The sequence below is a fragment of the Chelmon rostratus genome, chromosome 14, assembly GCF_017976325.1.
Source record: "Chelmon rostratus isolate fCheRos1 chromosome 14, fCheRos1.pri, whole genome shotgun sequence".
Lineage (NCBI taxonomy): Eukaryota > Metazoa > Chordata > Actinopteri > Chaetodontiformes > Chaetodontidae > Chelmon > Chelmon rostratus.
Genome location: NC_055671.1, coordinates 7,674,333 through 7,690,444, shown reverse-complemented (window position 1 = coordinate 7,690,444; position 16,112 = coordinate 7,674,333). Strand labels below are relative to the sequence as shown.

Here is a 16,112-nt window from a genome sequence, read left to right as displayed (position 1 = left end):
GGGGGGATGGGGTTTTCATTATGCATTTGTCTGTGTGTGTGTGTTTATGTATCTGTCGTTGTGTGTGACTGCGTATGTGTGTGTCTTCGTCTGTTTGTGTGTGTGTGTCTGCTTGAACTACACAAGCAGCCCAACCTGCTCCTACATGGAGATGTGTCTGGTATATGTGTGTCTGAATGTGTGTGTGTGTGTGTGTTTGTTTGTGTGCGTGTGTAACTTCTGCCCCACCTGCTGATAATTACCTCTCTACCTCTCCCACTTTTTACCTGTTCCTGTTCAGTTTTGACGTGCTTGTTTTTAATCACTTTTTAGCTGTTGGTTAGCCCTTTTTGTGTGTGTGTTTGTGTGACTACTGTCTCAACCTTTTTGCGAAACTGCTTTCTGAAGCTGAGTTTAACTGTTTGTTGGACGGAGATTGTTTTCAAACAATGCCCTTGTTTTGACTGAGCTCGTTAAGATAATCACTCTCAGGCTGGTTGTCCTGCAGATGTGTGTGCGTGGGTTATTGACCGGTGTGTGTGTAAATGACAGTTGCACCTGTTAAACTCTTCCCTTGAAAAGCGGCTTTTTCGCTGTCGGTTTCTTCCGAACAACTTGCGATTGTGTCAAAACCGTAGCTGCTATCAAAAAACCGATTACACTGTGAGATGCGGACAAGTCTGGGCCAGATGTACGTGTGTTTTATGTCCAGATATTCTTTAGAAAAATGACAAAATGGTCGACTTAAAAAGACTCTGCGACTCAGAGAACAGGAGTTTGTATTGTATGCAGTGAGATTTGGGTTCGGCGAACCTCCTGAACTAAATCCTCTGGTGAGAGAACCGTACCTCGTATCAGAGTGTACTATAGATCATCGGACTCCCGAGAACTTCCTGAGTCCGGCCATCTCCTCGTTTTATTCCTGACACAACAACTTTTCGTTTTATGGCGATCTAAAGACAGGAGGCATTTCTGCTTTGCTCACAAAACAGCTCTGAATTTTAACATGGGACTTAATGGGAGAACAGGAGGGCGCTGGCTGCACAAAACGTCTCACTATTTAAATTCAGTAAGTCTCTCAGCTTTTTCGAGGACATCACACGAAAGAGGACAAGTTTGTCTACAAAATGAGCCCAAAATTATGCGTGTAGAGTGTAATTTGTGGCCGTAGCGACGAGAAAAAGAGAAGATTTTCAGATCGTTTTTAGACTCTGTGCCACTCTAGCACGCACTCTAGCACGAACATTCCGCGCAATACACACCCATTATAATCTCAAAATTTCCCGCCAAACGATCACTGTCATTGAACAGTGACTGATCAAAAACTATAGGACCAATCAAAATGTGGATGAACACACCAATAGACCAGACTTGGGTCTACATTTTAAAGTTGAAATGAAGTCTCTCGGTGAATGTATGCCTGAGCTACAGATGTTTGAAAAACTCCAATTTCAATCTTGTTTTTTTCGCCCGTCCCATTCATTTCTTATGGGAAATTTATCGCAGTTTTTCGCGTCTTACGACGCGAAAAACCGCGATAAATTTGAGAAAAGTAATAGCACACCGATCCCGAACAATACGCACGTTTTGATATATAATTTGCGAGGGTTTTCTCAAAGCTGTGGGACGAGTTTGAGGACGAAAACTTGGAGGAAGATGAAAAATAACTAGAAAATTCCCTCTGGGAAATTTTGAAAGGGACACGGGGTGTGTTCGAGCCGACAAAATTATCTACGTTTTAAAGTTTGAATGAAGTCTCTAGGACCAAGTATGCCCGAGCAGCGGACAATTGAAAAAGGCTGAAATTTGAGGAAATTTCCCCATTCATTTCTTATGGGAAATTTATCGCAGTTGTTCGCGTCTTACGTCGGCCTTCGATGGTCATAGCTCGAAAACCGTAAGAGATATCAAAATGTGCCGAGGGTCATTTGGAGCCGACAAAATTATCTACGTTTTAAAGTTTGAATGAAGTCTCTAGGAGAAACTATGGCGAAGCAGCGGACAATTGAAAAAGGCTGCAATGTGAGAAAACGGCAGATATCAGAGGCAGTCAGTCCCTGATTAATGAATTGCTCTCAGCTGTGTTTCTGTGGCTTTCTCCTTGTCTGTCTCTGTTGATCACCTCAGCTGTCTGTGTCTGCTTCTCTCCTCTGCTTCATGTCTCTGTTAACATGAATTAATGAACTGAATCAATAAACATGAATGGAGCTAATGCTAACGGAGCTAACAGAGCTAACACTAATGGAGCGAACAGCTAACGGTGCGAATAGAGCTAACGGCGCTAACGCAACCAGAGCTAACTGTGCTAACAGAGCTAATAGAGCTAGCGGCGTTAACAAGGGGGCGGGGGGATGGGGTTTTCATTATGCATTTGTCTGTGTGTGTGTGTTTATGTATCTGTCGTTGTGTGTGACTGCGTATGTGTGTGTCTTCGTCTGTTTCTGTGGCTTTCTCCTTGTCTGTCTCTGTTGATCACCTCAGCTGTCTGTGTCTGCTTCTCTCCTCTGCTTCATGTCTCTGTTAACATGAATTAATGAACTGAATCAATAAGCATGAATGGAGTTAATGCTAACAGAGCTAACAGAGCTAACACTAACAGAGCTAACACTAACGGAGCTAACAGCTAACGGTGCGAATAGAGCTAACGGCGCTAACGCTAACAGAGCTAACTGTGCTAACAGAGCTAACAGAGCTAACGGCGTTAACAAGGGGGCGGGGGGATGGGGTTTTCATTATGCATTTGTCTGTGTGTGTGTGTTTATGTATCTGTCATTGTGTGTGACTGCGTATGTGTGTGTCTTCGTCTGTTTGTGTGTGTGTGTCTGCTTGAACTACACAAGCAGCCCAACCAGCTCCAACATGGAGATGTGTATAGTATATATGTGTCTGAATGTGTGTGTGTGCGTGTGTGCCTGTGTAACTTCTGCCCCACCTGCTGATAATTACCTCTGCACCTCTCCCACTGTTTACCTGTTCCTGTTCAGTTTTGACGTGCTGTTTTTAATCACTTTTTAGCTGTTGGTTAGCCCTTTTTGTGTGTGCATTTGTGTGACTACTGTCTCAACCTCTTTGGCAAAGAGCTTTCTGAAGCTGAGTTTAACTGCTTGTTGGACAGAGATTGTTTTCAAACAATGCCCTTGTTTTGACTGAGCTCGTTAAGATAATCATTCTCAGGCTGGTTGTCCTGCAGATGTGTGTGCGTGGGTTATTGACCGGTGTGTGTGTAAATGACAGTTGCACCTGTTAAACTCCTCCCTTGAAAAGCGGCTTTTTCGCTGTCGGTTTCTTCCGAACAACTTGCGATTGTGTCAAAACCGTAGCTGCTATCAAAAAACCGACTACACTGTGAGATGCGGACAAGTCTGGGCCAGATGTACGTGTGTTTTATGTCCAGATATTCTTTAGAAAAATGACAAAATGGTCGACTTAAAAAGACTCTGCGACTCAGAGAACAGGAGTTTGTATTGTATGCAGTGAGATTTGGGTTCGGCGAACCTCCTGAACTAAATCCTCTGGTGAGAGAACCGTACCTCGTATCAGAGTGTACTATAGATCATCGGACTCCCGAGAACTTCCTGAGTCCGGCCATCTCCTCGTTTTATTCCTGACACAACAACTTTTCGTTTTATGGCGATCTAAAGACAGGAGGCATTTCTGCTTTGCTCACAAAACAGCTCTGAATTTTAACATGGGACTTAATGGGAGAACAGGAGGGCGCTGGCTGCACAAAACGTCTCACTATTTAAATTCAGTAAGTCTCTTGGCTTTTTCGAGGACATCACACGAAAGAGGACAAGTTTGTCTACAAAATGAGCCCAAAATTATGCGTGTAGAGTGTAATTTGTGGCCGTAGCGACGAGAAAAAGAGAAGATTTTCAGATCGTTTTTAGACTCTGTGCCACTCTAGCACGCACTCTAGCACGAACATTCCGCGCAATACACACCCATTATAATCTCAAAATTTCCCGCCAAACGATCACTGTCATTGAACAGTGACTGATCAAAAACTATAGGACCAATCAAAATGTGGATGAACACACCAATAGACCAGACTTGGGTCTACATTTTAAAGTTGAAATGAAGTCTCTCGGTGAATGTATGCCTGAGCTACAGATGTTTGAAAAACTCCAATTTCAATCTTGTTTTTTTCGCCCGTCCCATTCATTTCTTATGGGAAATTTATCGCAGTTTTTCGCGTCTTACGACGCGAAAAACTGCGATAAATTTGAGAAAAGTAATAGCACACCGATCCCGAACAATACGCACGTTTTGATATATAATTTGCGAGGGTTTTCTCAAAGCTGCGGGACGAGTTTGAGGACGAAAACTTGGAGGAAGATGAAAAATAATAATAATAACTAGAAAATTCCCCCTGGGAAATTTTGAAAGGGACACGGGGTGTGTTGGAGCCGACAAAATTATCTACGTTTTAAAGTTTGAATGAAGTCTCTAGGACAAAGTATGGCCGAGCAGCGGACAATTGAAAAAGGCTGAAATTTGAGGAAATTTCCCCATTCATTTCTTATGGGAAATTTATCGCAGTTGTTTGCGTCTTACGTCGGCCTTCGATGGTCATAGCTCGAAAACCGTAAGAGATATCAAAATGTGCCGAGGGTCATTTGGAGCCGACAAAATTATCTACGTTTTAAAGTTTGAATGAAGTCTCTAGGAGAAACTATGGCGAAGCAGCGGACAATTGAAAAAGGCTGCAATTTGAGAAAACAGCAGATGTCAGAGGTAGTCAGTCCCTGATTAATGAACTGGTCCCAGCTGTGTTTCTGTGGCTTTCTGCTTGTCTGTCTCTGTTGATCACCTCAGCTGACTGTGTCTGCTTCTCTCCTCTGCTTCATGTCTCTGTTAACATGAATTAATGAACTGAATCAATAAACATGAATGGAGCTAATGCTAACGGAGCTAACAGAGCTAACACTAACGGAGCTAACAGCGCGAATACAGCTAACAGCTCTAACGCTAACAGAGCTAACTGTGCTAACAGAGCTAATAGAGCATTTGTCTGTGTGTGTGTGTTTATGTATCTGTCATTGTGTGTGACTGCGTATGTGTGTGTCTTCGTCTGTTTGTGTGTGTGTGTCTGCTTGAACTACACAAGCAGCCCAACCAGCTCCTACATGGAGATGTGTCTGGTATATGTGTGTCTGAATGTGTGTGTGTGTGTGTGTGTTTGTTTGTGTGCGTGTGTAACTTCTGCCCCACCTGCTGATAATTACCTCTCTACCTCTCCCACTTTTTACCTGTTCCTGTTCAGTTTTGACGTGCTTGTTTTTAATCACTTTTTAGCTGTTGGTTAGCCCTGCTTGTGTGTGCGTTTGTGTGACTACTGTCTCAACCTTTTTGGCAAAGCGCTTGGTGAAGCTGAGTTTAACTGTTTGTTGGACGGAGATTGTTTTCAAACAATGCCCTTGTTTTGACTGAGCTCGTTAAGATAATCATTCTCAGGCTTGTTGTCCTGCAGATGTGTGTGCGTGGGTTATTGACCGGTGTGTGTGTAAATGACAGTTGCACCTGTTAAACTCCTCCCTTGAAAAGCGGCTTTTTCGCTGTCGGTTTCTTCCGAACAACTTGCGATTGTGTCAAAACCGTAGCTGCTATCAAAAAACCGATTACACTGTGAGATGCGGACAAGTCTGGGCCAGATGTACGTGTGTTTTATGTCCAGATATTCTTTAGAAAAATGACAAAATGGTCGACTTAAAAAGACTCTGCGACTCAGAGAACAGGAGTTTGTATTGTATGCAGTGAGATTTGGGTTCGGCGAACCTCCCGAACTAAATCCTCTGGTGAGAGAACCGTACCTCGTATCAGAGTGTACTATAGATCATCGGACTCCCGAGAACTTCCTGAGTCCGGCCATCTCCTCGTTTTATTCCTGACACAACAACTTTTCGTTTTATGGCGATCTAAAGACAGGAGGCATTTCTGCTTTGCTCACAAAACAGCTCTGAATTTTAACATGGGACTTAATGGGAGAACAGGAGGGCGCTGGCTGCACAAAACGTCTCACTATTTAAATTCAGTAAGTCTCTCGGCTTTTTCGAGGACATCACACGAAAGAGGACAAGTTTGTCTACAAAATGAGCCCAAAATTATGCGTGTAGAGTGTAATTTGTGGCCGTAGCGACGAGAAAAAGAGAAGATTTTCAGATCGTTTTTAGACTCTGTGCCACTCTAGCACGCACTCTAGCACGAACATTCCGCGCAATACACACCCATTATAATCTCAAAATTTCCCGCCAAACGATCACTGTCATTGAACAGTGACTGATCAAAAACTATAGGACCAATCAAAATGTGGATGAACACACCAATAGACCAGACTTGGGTCTACATTTTAAAGTTGAAATGAAGTCTCTCGGTGAATGTATGCCTGAGCTACAGATGTTTGAAAAACTCCAATTTCAATCTTGTTTTTTTCGCCCGTCCCATTCATTTCTTATGGGAAATTTATCGCAGTTTTTCGCGTCTTACGACGCGAAAAACTGCGATAAATTTGAGAAAAGTAATAGCACACCGATCCCGAACAATACGCACGTTTTGATATATAATTTGCGAGGGTTTTCTCAAAGCTGTGGGACGAGTTTGAGGACGAAAACTTGGAGGAAGATGAAAAATAATAAGAAGAAGAAGAAGAAGAAACGCGCGGGATAGTAATAAGTGACTCGGGGCTACGCCCCGAGTCACTGGCTCCTGCAGCTATTTCATAGCTGTAGGAGCCAGTGACTCGGGACGTTGCCCCGTGTCCCTAATAAGAAGAAGAAGAAGAAGAAGAAGAACCGCGCGGGATAGTAATAAGTGACTCGGGGCTACGCCCCGAGTCACTGGCTCCTGCAGCTATTTCATAGCTGTAGGAGCCAGTGACTCGGGACGTTGCCCCGTGTCCCTAATAATAAGAAGAAGAAGAAGAAGAAGAAACGCGCGGGATAGTAATAAGTGACTCGGGGCTACGCCCCGAGTCACTGGCTCCTGCAGCTATTTCATAGCTGTAGGAGCCAGTGACTCGGGACGTTGCCCCGTGTCCCTAAATATACAGTTTACAACGCTAAGCACGGCTCACATGAGGAAACTTTCTTCAATTAAAGATGGCTTATCGGTGAGGCATCACAGGTGTCACACAGAGCACGTGCAGGTGCAGCATGTTCCTTCTCCACAAAAAAAAAAAAAAAAAACATGGTTCACATTTCTAACCTTTGGTCAGATACAATGTTATGCTGCAGGGAGGACAGGTTCAGAGTTACAAGCACTTACTCTCTAAAACGCAACCAAGTCCATCCTCAGTATGAAGCAAAGTCATGATATGAGACACAGAACTCTCCTCCTAACAATAGTCCATAAAATTAAAGAAATGCATGCAGAGTTAGGATCAAAAACATAGTGTTAAATGCATGGAGATCACAACAGGCACAGGCTTTACAGAGTGCTGGAGTCAAATGTAAGGCTTATCACACACTTACAGCACATTATATTGATTTAAGACATATGCTTATCAAGCACATACAGAAACACTATTGCATGCAGACAGTCTTTTTTTTAACATATTCTTGGGCTGGGGTGTTCTCAAACAGACCCCAGTTCAGGTTTCTGATACATTGTATTTGAGCTTATCCATCTCTGCAGACTGCCTGCTACCCGGTTAACGAGGTGGAAATAGTCAAAGGGAGCACGCCACTGAGAGACGATATAAGAAGCTTCTGTCAGATAAAAAATATATTGTTGCGAGTGTGTGTACTGTGATATAGAGTGTATCACCGGTGCAAATCAAGTAATCATGAATCTGCTTTTCTTTCTTTCTTTTTTTTCCTTCTGGTTCACCACAAGCTCAAAAGCAAATTACTGGCTTCATTTCCTAGGTAAGCATTTCTGGCTTCAACAAGCCGCGTGGGGAGAACGGCAATACCTGCGTGTGTTCTCCCAGAGGTAGTGGAAACTTTCAATAACTTTTTGCAATCATCAAAGCGCTGGAACTGCCCCTGGTAGGGTACTGCAACTTAATACCTGATGACTGGAGATACCTTCAAGCCTTCAGTGTAACTACTGCTCGGTCTAAGTGCAGTCAACATGAATGGTTGCACGACTGTAATTGGTGAAATGAGGACCTGGGTTGCTGTCTGGCATGCCAGTTTTGTTTTGCCTGCTTCCTGAATTGTGCATGGCATGTCTGCAGTCTCTGCTAACTTTTGGGGATACAAGGTTTTGTCTTTGTGTAGGTTCAACAGTGAAGGGACATTTTTCTGTCGCCTGCACCTGTTTGGACTTGCGTTAGCCTGAAGCATTTTTAGACATAGACATGTTTAGTCCTTATTTAATAGTCAGTGTAGATACAGAGAGGAAACATGGGGCGAGAGTGGGATATGACATGCCACAAAGGAGTCAAACCACGTATTAATTATTATAATTACGTATTAGCTGTATAACAGCATACACTGGCATTTAGGGGATCTTTGCAACCTCAGCTGAAGCACAGCACATAGATTTTATTTATACATGTAGCACCTTTATCTAGTGACTGGTCCACAGTGCTTTGCTCTACATTACAACCACCCATGCACATTAAGCATTCATGCAACGGTGCTGGAGCTGCCATGCAAGGTGTTGATCTGCTCAACCACCTGAGCGACTGTCGCCCCACATACAAGTGAGTCATTCCTCATGAAAAAAACTGGCAACGGCCCCCTTTCAGTTCACCCACAAATGTGAATCCCTACAATACTTTAACAAAGACTTTAAAAAGACACGCTGTCTGCCCTTGGCAGCATATTCATATTGTATATGTGCCCTTAGAACTCTGCATGTTTTATTAGAGAACAATAGGTGAAGGTGCTTCTGACTCTCCACTTCATTACAAGACTGTCATGGTGGGAGAGCACTGCTTTTAAAATGGGATAAAGGAGCCAAAATGATTGGCTACAGTTGTTAAGAGTCCCTAACAAACCCACACAAACACACATATTGTGTATTAAAATTGATTTATTCCTATAACAACCCCACCTCCATGTGCACAAATAGGTGCTGCATGCTGCAAGCCACAAAAAAAAAAAAAAAAAAATGTGTTGCCACTCCCCTTACACGCTGCATTCTTGCCTATGTTCCCTGCACTTTGACTCACTGAATTAGCGCCCATGGACTCCTTTTGACCAATCACCTATAAAGCCTGAACCTGAGAAGGTATATAAGCTAAATCATCATGATACCTTGATGCCTGACTCACTTAACTCAGATAATATACTACAGCACAGCTCCCGCTTGTGCATATAAAAGTTTATTAGCAAATTTGACTGTCATGTCAAGGTCCACATTAACCTGCTTTAGTTTCTGCATCCTGATGCAACACCTACAAAAAGGGGAAATAGCATTTTAAGGCTAATGCCTGTTTTCCTTTTGATTAATAATGGGTTAGTTAATTAAATTGTAACTTGGTCTTAACCCAGTTCCAGTACTTTAGCATGTCTGCGAATGACTGAGCACTTTTTCAAAGAAGCATCATTTATTGGGCTTAAATGAAGAATGTGTAAGTGCATATTTGGTCTGTCAAGGTTAAAATATTATGCATTTTTAAATTAAAAAAGCACATCAATTATGTTGTATCTTCATCTCACCAGATATCTATTCTGTCTTTAAGGGCTCTGGGACTATTTTAATGGTGAGGGACCTGCACACCAGAAAGTAAACGCTGCCTGAGAGCATGAGTTCAGAGGGAGACAGTCCCATAAATAAGCTGGGGTGGACGGGAAAGAAAAGCGAGTTCTTTAATAGTTACATAATATGCGTTCTTCATGCTGGCAGATACTGTATTAAACATATCACTTGACGGCAAAATATGCAAAATATAAGTGTTGTCAACAAAGTCTGTCAAACGTAATTTAACACTGGATAAGACTGAATGCAAATGTACATTCTCAGCGTTAAGGTAATGAATAAATTAAACCTTGATTGTGGTTAATATTTTTTTCACACTATACTAGGTTTTAAATACTTTCTAAAATGTGGTCAACGCTTCAGTTCAGTTCACCTCATGAATGCCACAGGCTTAAAGCAACTTTTCTGCAGCCCATTATGAAAAAAGCAGAAAAGTGCTGCTGTAGCAAGCTGTTTTGTGGAAGAGTTTCTTTCTCCAGGTGAGTCTCCATTTAACAGGAATTTTGGGGATGTCGGGCGCTTTGTGATTCTGAATACGCTGCTGCAGTCCTGAAGTTAAAAACAGCAACAATGTGCTTACCGTAACAACCGCAGACACACATGTGCACGCGCACACACCCACGCTTAACGCACGGTCTTGAAATGTGGGAAGAGTCTCAGTTTGCAGTGTGAGATGCATGTGTGTTTGATTATAACGGAAGTATTCACAAATGTATGTTTCAGCACGCAACAGTGACCGCAGCTGCAGTGGATGCATACTGTTTGAACTGAAGTGGAAGCTGGACAATTGTCCTACTGTAAGATGCCCTCGAGCTCAAACTGTGCAACCATGGAAATATCAATGTGCTTGGCAAAAGAAGCCTTAGATGCAAACCCACTCCAGCTGTGCCACCGAACCTCTCAACAGCTGGAACCCAACACTCGAACCTTGGCTGGCCCCTTTCATTACCAATCTGCTGCAGTATAAGTACAGTGTTTCATCAGGCTAAGCCAAGATAGTTTGTGAACGCATGAATTATAAATTATTTTAAAAAAGCAAAAAGAAAGAAAAGGCAGGGTTTGAACACTAAAAATCACAGATATCTGGTCATAACTAAGAGGATTCTACCGATGCATTCATCAAAGAAATAGCAAGTAGTGCAATAATCTGATCAGGGCACTTTATTCCTGCTCAAATGTACAGCACAACTGTGAGCAAGACTTCAAAGGGGGAAAAAAGGGAGTGTTTCACCTTTCTGGTTGCTAGCTACCTCTAATTAGATTGAGCTACTGTAGCTAACCTGCAGGAACAAAGGGGATAATAAAGGCAGAGACAGAATTGGACCAGTGGAAGCTACTGATCCTCTTTCTTTCCAAAGCGTTGACAAACTGGAAGCAAAATGCAGAATGTAGCTAAAGTAATGTAACCAGGAAACTCAATTTTTTTATTTTTTTTTTGTTTACTTTGCACTGTTTTTTTGGGAGCCACATTCACACTAGAGCACCTTAGGGAGTGCTCTGAAAAGACCTACATCCAAAACATGAGCCAGATGTGTACAAGCCCATGATAACCGTGAATAAATGAATATGCAGATGTGTTGCAAAAGGTGTCTTCATAGGTTGAAAAACAGTTTAAAATGAGGTTACACTCTTGTTTTTTTGCAAATATGTTACTATAATCTTTTACACAAACACGCATTAAAATGTTTGTCTTAATACTTTACACTGACAATGTAGACCTGATAAAAAAAACAAGCATTGCATCTGCTTGGCGATGTGACATTAACTCTGTTACAACAGTGTGCAAATTCTTGGCCGGTGACACAGTATAATTCAGTTTAATAGTATAAGAAGGCTGCCAGTTATTCTGACCTCGAGACAGCAGAGCCCGCAATAATTCTTGCGGCAAATAATTAGTTTTATCACACAATGACATGGGTCACCCATAAGGGCTTGATTATAACAAGAGAACAATATAAGAAAATGTGCGGTTCAGTGGAGCTCTCAAAGGGGATTGCTTCTTCATATCTTGTCAAATTCCAGATGACATTTCATATGACTGCAAACCAGAAACAATCCTTCGCTGTATGAGCTGCTGCAGCCTCTGAGAGTCATTATGTTGAGAGCTGAAATTCCACACTGCAACGCTTTGGTCCTCACTCGGAGTGCTGTGTTTGTACTGACACTTAGCAGGAAGGGAGAAGAGACAGAAATCAGATTTTTCAATCAATGCTGTTTGCAGGATTTTCTGGAGTAAAATATGCAAATGTTGTATAAATGTGTTAAGAAAATATTGAAATTGCATGAAGGCATTGAGAGCAGAGTTGTTTGCTATTAATCTTTACCTCTAACTGATTGACAGTATTTATTTCAGGTTGTATTATTCTTCACACTTTCCATTACCCGTAGCGAGCTGTTCTCTTAATGGCACTGTATATTGTGCCTGCACAAAGGAAATGGTGTGGCAAACATGCACATTTTGCTTTTTTTCGCTGTGGCTCCAATCTGTATGGTATTGACCATATGTTGAATAGTGTAGCCTACTATTTGTTATTCCAATTACATTCGGTACACAGTATTTTTTAGCTCTGCCTGATGGATTTGCACTCATCTAATGTGTGCAGCGCACTGCTGCTTAACAGACTCAGAATTTGCATTATAATGATTTAGAACACCAATGCATTTTTAATGCTCATAAGCAAGAGTGTGCACTGTGGCTTTTTTCACACAATCTGTTTACTCCACCACTTAACTGTGTATATGGTCATGACATTTGAAGCAACTCCTTGGAATAAAATTTTCTCTTGCTTCTGTATGAAATGAATCATGATGAAAGTGTTTCTTAGCTGAAACACAAAGACGTGCATCTAACTAGATTTCGAGGTGAGCCGCTGCATTAAAATTGCACTGACTATGGTAAGAGCTACAGAGTGTGTGATCTGGCTGTAAGCTTGCCTTAAAGAGAAACTCCTAATTAATAGCGTGCCTCTTATCCTAGTTTTAGAGACCTGATGTTTAGATACTGATCAGCTTTTGACAAAACTTGAGGGGTTTATCCACGTCACCACTAAATTTAAGCATTTTCAAAATTACACTAATCACCTCAAGGGGTGCATTTAAGCATTCACTCCCTCTTCCAAGCATCACACGTTACATCTCAGATACCACTGACTGAATATTTGCAAAACTCTTTTGATGCTTTTGAGTCTTTTTAGATGTAGACATATTACTTCAACGGGCGTGCTATGCTTGCCACTTGATTATCCATATATTAATAAACCGTCTCTGTAGTACAGCTCTAAAGATTACACATGGAAGAACAGGGAATGTCACGATACATTCATCCTGCTATTGACTTGATTTGATTGATTTGATTTGATATTGATTTTTATATTCAGACCAGAATTTAAGCAACCAACCAACCATGTCATAGTTATGCGAGCATACAATATCCTGATATCGACATACAATATCAGTATTTCTGTCACTCAGCCTGCCTATCTAAAAACAGCAAGTGGTTTTGTAGCTCAGCAGAAATCTTCTTGTGGATTGTGTAAAATTACATCTCCACATGAAAGTATGCATTCACTATTCTTTTTGCATTTTTCTGCGTCTTATCGATTGAAAGGCCACCAGCAGCGCATTTCAGCCTTCCATACTGTATGTGAAATACCAACGGCGGGCGGCTTAGCTCGCACAATGCACCCACAATAAATGCAAGACGGTCAGTCGAGTCTCTTAAGGTATTAGGGTGGCCCTAAGCCTTTATCTTATCAAGTTTCAGTCTAATACACAGGGGGTGGGGGTGGGGACAAAAGGAAGCCAAGCAATTAATTGTCTTCTCTGCTTGGCATCTCATTTCAACACCCCAGAAGGTCTATTACAGGAGCAAGACAGTCATTAAACCTCAACAATAATCACTGCTGAGCTATGCCTTCATTCTTCGTGCTACTTCGGTGTCTCCTGCTTAATGTTACCTGGCTATGACAATTCCACCCAAATGCATTAAAATTTTGGTACATGCAAGGCAATTTATTGTGTTTAAATGGCATGTTAGTTGTGTCAGTGACATGAAACAGAAGCAAGGAAGTAATTATTGTGTGCTACAATCAGTCTATCTTTCCAATGGAGTAAATAATCCACTAAAATGACTGCATAATAGAATGCAGCAGGACTGCAAAAACCTCCCGTGCCTCTCGAGCAACAGAGCAAAAAAAGAACAGAGGAAGGTAATAGTGGGTGGCAGAGATGTGAAAGAGCATCACAAGAAGAAAGAACAAAAAGAAACTAAAAAATGTAGGATAGGAAACTGAGGCTGAGAAAGAGCTTGGTAGGTGAAAATGAAGAAGACAGGGGTTGAGGGCTCTCAAAAAGAAAATGGTGGTGGAATAAGGAAGAGACTGAGGGCGGGAAAGGAGTTTGAGAGGAATAAAACTGGCAGTTGGGGAAGAGGAGATGGTTCATTTGTCATTGTCAGATCAGTTTGTTTCTCCTTCATAACTGCAAGGACGAGATCTGGCCCACAACCCAGCCCCCGATCCTCCCCTTCTTAAGCCAACCACCCATCACCATCTATCCTCCAACCTCTGCCAACACCTGCCCTCGCTCCAATCGCTGGAGATGAGGATGCAACCCATGCTACAATGCACTCCGTACACACACAATTTCGTCTGCCTGCGTGGACATGCTCACTGAGCTTAATCGAATGCACGTCCCAGTAACAGCAGCAACCTATAGCCTGGAGTAAAATCGTCTATCCAAAGGCATGTCTGATATTAGCACTTCTTCCAGGAGCTAAATTAATCAGTAATATGGCTCATCCGAGCAATTGCAGTCTTTTACAACGCTCACATTTTAAATAGATGATGAATGTTTGAGCTACACTGATTATCATGCAGACACAGAATAGCTGCTTATAGCTCAGTTTCACCATGCCCCCTCTTTCTTCTCTATATGTACCTCCTGCAATGAAGCTGAGGAAACATGCTGATATAGCACTCCTGGATGCATCACAGGCAGAATTTGACAAACTTTTATTGGCTGAGTGTCTACCCCAACCTGAGCCCTGTAATGAGTACTGTGGCGGTGCCTCCTCAGTAAAAAATCTCTCAGTTGGAGGTTAAAAAACACTTTCTTTGGCTCATGAAGCGTGGTGTAGTTGGCACTCGTACTGCATGTTCAGTCCTCGGTGGGTAATGTGTCTACGCATCCTTCACCAGTTGTAATTAACCCGAATTGTCTGCTGTTTGTAGGTAGGTCTGCAATTACTGCACAGATCTGCTGCTCATGCGGTTATCTGACAAGCAATTCGGTTTTCAAATCATAAGAACGGTCATGAGCGTTTCCATGAGGATATTTGATTTGCTACTTTGCACTCTGTCTTTATTTCTACCAGAACTGTGCTCTTCTGAGAGCTGGACTTTTCATTTCTTTCTTTCTTTCTTTTCCGCTCTTTATGTGTTCCTTTGATTTCCTTTCATCATTCAGTCACATACTTACATTACTATCTGTATGACGGATGATTCATTTATCTCTCTACTTCTCTTTTATTTTACACCCTTCAGCTTCAGCAATCGTGAAAAATCCAAAAGACTGAAATTACTGCAGCTAGACGCAACAACTCATGCCTAAAAAGTTCATGTCTGCGAGACCACATTCCAATATTTAAAGGAATATACAATTTTTTTGAGACATCTGCTTGGTTACTTAACGTAAAATGAGAAAATCAATGTAATTGCATTCTACACGTGTGATAAATACTGCAATAAGGTTATGATTATTCTTTGGTTGTTTCCAAAATACACATTCATTCATTCATTCACAACTGCCTATATGATAGAAACTACATATTTTATTCAATATTGAGAATTAAATTGAGATTTCAGACATTAAGTAACACATGTCGAGTTTTAAATTCATAGCTTTCATATCTATAAAATGTGACACATTGCATTATGGGATTGGAAAGTGGTGCATACAGTAGACGTTAGTGCTGTGTCCGCAATCACTCCCTATTTGCTGCACTATAAGTATCATCTGCCATTTTGTCCATGTATGTACAGTATGCACAATTTAGTTCCTTGAAAAATTTCAATCCCGCAATACAACGCACACCATTTTTATCTATGCGAAAATGACAGTTGTAGAGCTTCACTATCGTCAGCAATGACGATGATTAATAAGTGTCTGAAATCTTGATTTACTGCTCACTACAGTAAGACCAACGCAGAACAGAACAGAGCATGAAATGCGGGAGGATAGATGTGCACCATATAGTAGAGAGAATGTGATTCTGGACACCGCCTGGCAGATGATGGGTGTGTGTAGAATGAGTCTGGAGGGTCAGAACGTCACACAGAGGAGCAGACTTGTTATTAGATAGCGATGTGACACATCGGAGGGACAGCAGGAGGGCAAGCACTGAAGATGCAAATGGTTTGATTTTTTTTTTTTTTATTATTTGGATTATTTGATTGGGCTACTTTGCCATCTACTCTCTCATC

General features: G+C 41.7%; 1 protein-coding gene across 1 annotated transcript in view; it reads right to left on the bottom strand.

The window, feature by feature from the left end:
• Nucleotides 1-16,112, bottom strand: part of pcdh1a (protocadherin 1a) — a 92,571-nt gene that overhangs the window by 56,916 nt on the left and 19,543 nt on the right. The gene's annotated exons all lie outside the window — the stretch shown is intronic.